The sequence below is a fragment of the Panthera pardus genome, unplaced genomic scaffold (genome assembly GCF_024362965.1).
Source record: "Panthera pardus isolate Hobbes unplaced genomic scaffold, ASM2436296v1 HiC_scaffold_15, whole genome shotgun sequence".
NCBI lineage: Eukaryota > Metazoa > Chordata > Mammalia > Carnivora > Felidae > Panthera > Panthera pardus.
The window spans coordinates 7598490-7606911 of record NW_026526710.1 but is presented as its reverse complement, the minus strand read 5'-3'; the positions used below and the strand labels follow the sequence as shown (position 1 = coordinate 7606911).

The following is an 8422-nucleotide window of genomic DNA, read 5'->3' as shown; positions in this document are numbered from 1 at the left end:
CGGCTACCGCCTCGAGAAGGTTTTGTGCAGCCCGCCTTAGTACCGGGCGGTCGAGGCTGTGAGTCCACCCCCGGGGGGGGGGGATTCTAGGAGACGCGGATTGGGTTTCGATTGCCTTATTCTTTACCCACAGATGGATTACCATCTGCCACGCGTTAGGCTCTGTTCTAGGGGTTAGAGATATAGCGGAGAACGAAGATCTGCGTTCACGAAGTTGACACGCACTCCTTCCTACCTGTTTGCTTATTGAACGCAGGCCACTGTCTCAAGTGAACGGGGGACATCTGATTACCCTCTTTGGCAGAAGAGGAAAGGTGAGACTTAGAGAAGCGGAGTGATTTGCTGAGGTCTCCAGCTGGCGCGTGGGTAGAGTCGGGGTCGAGCATCCAGATCTCTTGACCTCTTTTGAGGTCTGTTACCTTTTACCTACGAGCACACCCAGCATCCTCTTGCCCTTTCTTTTCTGAGCACCTTGTTCACGCTGGATCTTTTCTGCCTCCCTCCAGCTCCTCTCCCCCTCGTTCTCTGTCCTCTGCCCAGGTAGCCTACCTACTGGATAGAATCAACGGGCTCCTTTGCCCTCCACCTTCCGGGTTGCCTTGGTCTGGCTGTGCCCTTGGACCCGAGGTCGCTACGTCTGTCCAGGGAGCCCTCACTACGTGACTCCCCTTTTCCTGGGTCTGGTAACCACCTGTGTGTCTTCCTCTCAGCCTCAGGAATATGTGTGTCAGGCATTTCAGGGCTTGAGTCATGAGTTGCAGAGAATACAAAGCAGTGTGCCATAGTGACCACGTTTGTACCTAAGAAGGAATTGCAGACCCGGGCTCCAGAGGGTGACAGGCAGCCACATGATCTGGGTGACCGCTGGGGCAAGGCAGATGGAAAGGCACTTGAAACAGATCTGAACTCAATTTCCAGCCCAGAGCTCAGAGTCACAATCCGGAAGCCTGAGGTCCCATCCTAGCTCAGCTGAGTGTAGTTGGCTCACAGATCTGTGAACGTGAGAACAGCCGACTGTCCTCATAATCCAGCGAATTTGGGGTTAGCTCGTTACGCGGCATTGTTGCGGCCCTCGCTGACTAATATAAACGGCCTCATAGGTGGCGATACTGAATCGTCACCCCTTGTGTAACTGCCAAAACAGGCAACTCTCCCACTGAGAGGGTTTCTAATGCAGTCATTGGGGCGGCCCGTGAACCCCGTGCCGACTTAACTCTGTTATTTCTTTTCCTGAGAACTTCTGGTCTCCGTGGTTAGACGGGGTTTGTGAGCATGTCATTGGAAACAAGACCTATGGGGCAATGAATTTAAAGAACGGGAAGACCTTCCCCTACCACTTTTCACTCCCCTCTCCTGCTGCCCATTAAGCCATGGAAGTTAGCATACCTCAGAGCTTTGAGTGACTCAAAATTTATTTGGGAGAAGGACACGTGGGATGGTGACATGTGGAAGAAGTTACTTACCCAACACGGATGATGTCATTGAAATGGAGAAAGGCAGAAGCCAAACCAGTAAGGGACATTTCCTCTAGGAAAACGGCGTGCCCTGATGTATGGAGTGTTTGACTGTGTTCGGCACGAACACAACTTAGCTTTTCTTTTTATGAAAGCCATAAGCATTTATAAAATTCCACCCCCTTCTACCCTTCACCTAACTTATGAGTCCTTTAGCTCTAACCTCCTTTTGACCCGCAGCTTATATAGACCCAAGTCATTTAAAACTCAATCCAAAGTGAAACACGTTTCAGCCATGGTAAAATTAATTCCCTCGTTCGCCATTGGTCTGGGACCTCATGGGGGAATCTGTGGCTTGAGGGGGGGGCTGGGGAAAAGGCAAAGAAGGAGAGTTTTGTGATCAGAAAGAGGCTTCTAACAGGAAAGATATTTATAAAGCTGCATTTGGGTACTGTTCAGTTTGGAAGGAATTTGTTATAATGGCAATATATAAATCTTTGAATGGCCTCATAAATCATAGCGTCAGGCCCAGCCAATCAGAAGCCATGAAAACCTGGCGCTTTGGAGCACTCAGTCGTTACTAGAAAGATCCTGTGTGACTCTTTGGAAGTGGAATCGGAAAATCTGGCTACATTTGGGGGGGTGTGGAATGTCTCGAATTACTCCTCAAACATTTTAGATTTGATAAAACCCAAGACACGGCTTTTCCAGCCCCACTTCCCTTCTCCTCCACCTCCGATAATTATTAAACCCATGTGTACATCAAGAGAGGCTTAATTCATGTGTTTCTGATTCATTTACACTTAGCTCCTCAAAATATTGTTTTTAAAGGGCTGTTTGTTGTCCAAAAAGCCTTTTCCCCCTAAAGCTTGAAAGCTTAACTTCGCAGAAGCAGGAAGCTGCTTCTTTGCCAAGAGTAAAAACGGGTGAGAAGTCCAAAGGGTTTTGAAGTACGTGTAACGAATGTTCAAACAGGTTCTGAGCTGAGCCAAGTCGAGTTTTCTATCTCTGAGAAATCTCGAGAGAGCCGTGGGGCGAAAGTTTCAAGGAACATCATTTCTTCCCAAACCCCATGAAATTGTATTCCGGTGAGGATGGGGGCCAAAGCAACCAGAAATACAAAACGCAGGGGTGGGGCGGGTTGGGGGGGGGGGGGCGGAGACTGAGGACCGTGGCCTTGTGGAATGGCAGAGACTTGTCTTTTGAAAGTTAGCAAAAAGGCCGCCTGTCTTATGTCACGGCGAAGTCACTAATGGTGTTTGGGGGGCTTTCCCCTGCCTCCGGGACTCACGTCATTGCGTTCCTCCCGCTCAGGCAGTGATGTCCACACTTGCGACGCGTATTAACTCACCCGACGCCTCGATGAAGGAGTGATCGTTAGTATCCCTGTTTTTACAGAGGGGGAAACCGAGTCACGGAGACGTCGGCTTCCGCTTTGGGACAGGAAGGCGTGAGGTGGGGCTTCCAACCCCGTTCGTCTGCCTCTAAAGCCTGAGCCTGTAAGACCTCACGGGGCACGGCTTGTGGCCGGTCTGTGACTCGTTCATTCGCCGAACAGGTATGGGTAGAGATTTTGCTATGTGCCGGCCACTGGGGATACTGCGGAAAGGAGGAGGTATTGTTTCCCCCCCCCCCACCAGGGGACGTGATTTGGGGGTGGAAGACACACATCAGACCAATGGATGGTTTGAGCTGTGAGAAGCGTGAGGGAGGAAAAGCACAGGCGTAACGGATGTGGCCTTGCAGGGTGGGGCACGGCGGGCTGGGTCTGGGCGGTCAGGGAGGACTGTCCTGTGTTCCTGTTGTTTGTCTAACAGACTTGAAGGTAGCGTTATGGGTTGGACAGGGGGGGGTGGACGGGACTGGGCGTGAGTGTTAGAAGCCGCCCCGACTGCCGTGTGCAGGTGGGCAAGAGTGGGCGTGGAAGAACTTGACCCCTCCTGCGGTCATGCCTGGGAGGTTCGGCTAAATTCTTCAGCCCGATCGCCCCCGAAAGGCCGGTTTCCCATCACGTCCTCCCTCCGCAGCGTTGATGCATTCGTGAAGTTGTCCTTTCTGTACAGCCTTCCGGGCTCCGAAACTGCCCTGCCCAATATGGTAGCCGCATGTGGCTTTCGAGATTCAAAAGAAGTAAAACGGAAGGTTTGGCTGCTCCGTCTCTGCGAGATCAAACGTGTCCTGGATATGTCACTGCGGAAAGTCCTAGCGGCCAGCAGCGGCCCGGGGAAGCAGGTGAACAGGTCTCTACTTGGCTTTCAGATCCGGGGGCCAAGTCCCAGGTATGGGAATCTCACAGACCAGTAAGAACCTTACAAACTACGTGCAGAGAGTGGAAAGAGCTGGAGAAGTTACTGGCGATGCACGTGACTGAGGAAGGGCTCTGGGCGGGAGACGCACAGAACGCTCCCCAAATCACAACAAGACTCGAACAGGCACTTTCCAAAGGAGAGCGCCCAGTCAATGCGTCTATGAACCGGTGCTCAATCTTCTTAGCAATCAGAGGAGGGGCGGTTAAAGCCGCAATAAGATACTACTCACACCCATCAGAGCGGCTCAAATTAAAAAGATGCTCGATACAGAGTATTGGCGAGGATGTAAAGGGCGTGATGGGCGCAGTGTCTTTGGAGACCTCAGCAAAGTCAGATGTATTCCTCCCTGTGATCCGGCAATGCCACAGCTTGGGGCGTGTGTGTGTGTATGTGTGTGCGTGCCAGCAGACGTGTAAGCCCGAGTCACAAAATGCATGCATGACAGGTTCCGAGCGGCGCTGTTGGTAATAGGTCCAAAGTGGCAAAAACTGGAATTACCCATCATGCAGTGGGATGATCGTATCCCCCCAAATCGATGAGCCTGTGCCGGACCCGACAACGTGGATGGATGTCAGGAACTCGTTGGACAAAAATCAACCCCAGGGACGAAGGAATAGGTGACATAATTCCAGTCAGAAAACGGGAAACGGAGTATTGCGCCAGAAATCAGGGTGGTGGTTTCCTCCGGAGAGGAGGGAGGTGGTGACAAAAAACAAGGGACAGCAGGAGAGCTCCCGGGATGCTGGCGATATTGGAGTGTTTTGACCTGGATGGCGGTTACACAGATGTTCGTTTTATGACAATTTGGGGTAGAGCCTCGTTTGGTGTGTGCTATGTGGCACAATTAAAAATCAAAGCAAAAATATTTTCTGAGCCTTGTCATAGCTTTTTGTTTCGCCTACTTTTTAAAAAAATTTTTAATGTTTTATTTTTTATATTAGAGAGAGACAGAGAGACAGAGAGTGAGTAGGGGAGGGGCAGAGAGAGAGGGAGGCACAGAATCCGAAGCAGGCTCCAGGCTCCGAGCTGTCCGCACAGAGCCCGACGCGGGGCTCAAACTCACAAACCGTGAGATCATGACCTGAGCCGAAGTCGGACGCTCAACCGACTGAGCCACCCAGGCGCCCGTTTATTTTGCCTACTGAGTGGATTTAGAAGAACAATGGTTACCTTCCTGTAAAACCAGCACTTTGCGAAAGGAAAAGAATTAGACGCCAAAGTAGCAAGGACATCATCTGCAGACTAAGGAGAGTTCTGCGGATTGAATAAATGTTGCATTTTGAAGAACTTACAGACCGATGTTACTTTAATCGTTTCCCGGAGGGCTGGTAACAACTACCACAGTCTGGCAGTTGGAAGCATCTGGCTTAGTGGGGCCTGTCCACTGGCTCCTCGTCACTTACGCAGGCTTTCCAAAGTCTCCTCTTTGGAATGAAAGATGTCTTATAAAATAAATTAAGGAAGTGCTGGCAGTTGAACAGAGAACAACACGTTTCCTTGCTGCACGACTTATCAGAGCCTTTACTGCTCTGCAGTGTGGCTCTAGGAGATGGCTAGAGAATGCAGCACTTTCCCTCTTGTTGGCTGACGGGACTACGTTTCTGTCGAACCCTATGTAGGGACCGGTGGTCCAGGCCACCCACTTTGGGGACTTTAAGCCTGGAGCAGGGATCAGCAAGCCAAGATCTGTGGGCTGGACTCCTATTTTTATAAATCAAGTTTTACTGGAACACAGTCATGCCTATTCATGTACATATTGTCTGTGGCCGCTTTTGTCTTTGGCAATGGCAGAGTCAAGTACTCACAGCAGAGAACATATGTGGCCCACAAAGCTTAAACTATTTACCATCTGGACCTTGACAGGAAAAGTGTGCTGACCCCAGATCTAAGAGGACAGAGTCTGAACTCTTTATCTTAGAGTGCAGAACTTTCCAGAATCGGACCCACCCCAACCTGCTTGTCAGTGTTATCTTTCTTCATCAGTCTCCTGTGTGTGACAAATCTGCTCCCGTCACGTGCATTCGGCGAAACTTTTCTGTTCTTTGTCTTCCTTAGGCTCTTCCCCTCGGCTGGACAGAGGGACCCCCTTCTCACCCCTGTCCTTTTCCCACTCCACAAGCCTTGGCTCAAAAGCCCTGTACTCCAGGAAGCCTTCCTTGATTCTCCATCTCCGAGCCGTTCAGGATGTTGGCTTCCTGAATCTCCCATTGCCCTTGCTTTGAGTTCTAGATTGGTGGTTAGAGCACATGAACTCTGCGTTACTTAGGGATCAATTGATGGGAACAGAAAGCCCGGGTTTTGCTTGCATAAACACGGCAGGTATCGATTTCTCTCTTTCAGAAGTTCAGAGGTGAGCAGTCAAGACTGAGCTTGATGTTCTGCCATGGATGCTTCCACTCCCAAAGTGACCTCTTGGCCCAACATGGCTGCCTTGGGTCAAGCCATCATCCCCTCGTTCCAGCCAGCTTAAAAGCGAAGGTGTTTTGCCTTATATCCCTTTGGCCAGAACTCAAAACTTAATTACATGGTCACACCTCGGTCTGAGGAAGTTAAGAGCCATAGCTAAGGAGGGCAACTGACCATGTATTCTGTGCACTGTGAGCTCCCCTGACTGTGTCCGCCTCAGCTCTGAGCCCTAGCACGTCCCCTGCAGCGGCAGAAACCTGTGATTTCCACCCGTGTAGCATCCGTTCCCCTTCTCCAGTAACATTACTCCTATGTTGCTTTGGAGAAGCACCCCTCTCCCAAGGGTTGATTGCCAATCAGAGTGCCCTCCTTCCCTAGTCATGGGCTGAGCGTGATAGCCAGGAAGATGAGCGGGGCTCTCCAGAAAACTGAAGCCTTGAGCGGGATGACGCAAAGAATAAATGGGTTTGGAGCTGATTTGTCCAGACCACAGTGCCTTGAAGAGTGCCACCCTGCTCCTGGCCACAGTGCCCGGCTTCTCGTCTTTCTGGAGTCTTTTCTTCAGTGCTTGTGAGCTACCCAGGAATCTTCCAAGAGTGTCCTGTTTTGCTTACGTCATCCAGAGTTGGCATTTGTTGCTTCCAATGGAGAAAATCCTAGAGGAATACTCTTGTGTCATCAGCGCTAAGGGTGGATGAATGGAATCGATCAGTACGAGTCGTGAAGCACACTCCGTACTGGCCTCAGAAAATGGTCATGTTGGACTTCGATCAGGACAATGGATGGTTTATGTGACACAAGGCGCCATTCAAAGAGGAGGGAGCCACTGAGCTCATGGGGTTTTAGATGTCACAGTCCCCGAGTCCCCCGCCTTAGGAGGTTCTCATGTTTTACTTGCTTGTCAGATTCGTAAATCTGAGATCAAGAAGGTAAAAAAGACTCGGTCTATTCCCTGGAGACTCAGGGCAAATATTCTCCTGCTGTGGATTATTTATCTTTGGATGATATTCTGTCTGGACACGTGGCAAACGTTGACGCCTACTAGTAAACAGGCTTCTTTCTGGACCATCAGAATCATCTTCGAAAGCAAGACCGTCAGGCAAACCTATTAAAAAATGAAACACTCGGGGTGCCTGGGTGGCTAAGTCGGTTGAGCGTCCAACTTCAGCTCAGGTCATGATCTCGTGGTTTGTGGGTTTGAGCCCCGCATCGGGCTCTGTGCTGATGGCTCAGAGCCTGGAGCCTGTTTCAGATTCTGTGTCTCCCTCTCTCTCTGACCCTCCCCCCGTTCATGCTCTGTCTCTCCCTGTCTCAAAAAAAAAAAAAAAAAAAAAAAAAAAAAAACATTAAAAAAAAAAGCCTTTATCTTCAGCGAGCATGATTAGCTGTATCATTAATCAACAAAGAGTCACCTTCCTACGAAAAGAAAAAAAATATATTTTCAAAGGTATTGCATGTCTCAGGCCAGCACTATTTCAATAACTTAACTGCAGTGGTTTTAGAGTTAATATTTACAAACCAACACAAATGATGGTTTCTCGAGCAAGGTTATTTAAAGAATGGCTTCTGAGTCCAGCACCAGATGGGAGCTGCATGAATGCAGAGATCGCGTGTGACTGCGTACAATGTCGCCAGTATTTAGCTTGTAATAAAGAAGGCAGGCGAGGAGGGGAGGAAGGGGCCATGTGGTGCAGTGGAGAGAGATTTGAAGACGGCGTGAACGTTTTAGGCTTTCAACCTGAGCTCTGTCTTGACCAAGGTATGTGGCCTTGGGCAAGCCATTTCCCCCTTGAGCTTTGGTGGTTCCCATGTATAAAACGAGAAGACAGGACTAAACTGTTCTAGGTGAGGTGAGGGGTTGGCAAACTCTGATCCGTGGGCCAAATCCGGCCCACTACTTGTTTTTATCAATAAAGTTTTATTGGAACAATCCATGGTCATAGCTTTACATATTGTCTATGGCTGCTTTCATGCTACCCTGGCAGAGCTGAGTAGTTGCCAAGTCTAAACTACTATCCGGCCCCTGACAGAAGATTGCTGACCCCTAGTTTAGAAGACTCTCAACTGAGTCTGCACGGGAATCTGTATTGCCTGGAGTTTGTTCTCCCTGGAGCCTAGGGTTTTTATTTTCCTTCCTAAATGATGCCCATCTCAGCCCGGTGATGGGGAAGGAGGGTGGTCCCGGACAGCCTTTGAACTTGTGTGAGCCACCCTGGTGCAGGGACTCATCTCCTTACTCTCCTGACTGCTGCT

General features: G+C 50.0%; 1 long non-coding RNA gene across 2 annotated transcripts; it reads left to right on the top strand.

Moving 5' to 3' along the window:
* The first annotated feature begins 134 nt into the window (after positions 1-134).
* On the top strand, positions 135-7436 carry LOC109277594 (uncharacterized). Of its 2 annotated transcripts, none has more exons than XR_008422127.1 (3): positions 135-314; positions 2853-3012; positions 6104-7436. It is a non-coding gene; the product is annotated as an uncharacterized LOC109277594 (long non-coding RNA). The 2 variants fall into 2 exon arrangements; XR_008422128.1 differs by lacking the exon at positions 6104-7436 and adding an exon at positions 3518-4887.
* The last annotated feature ends 986 nt before the right edge of the window (positions 7437-8422 follow it).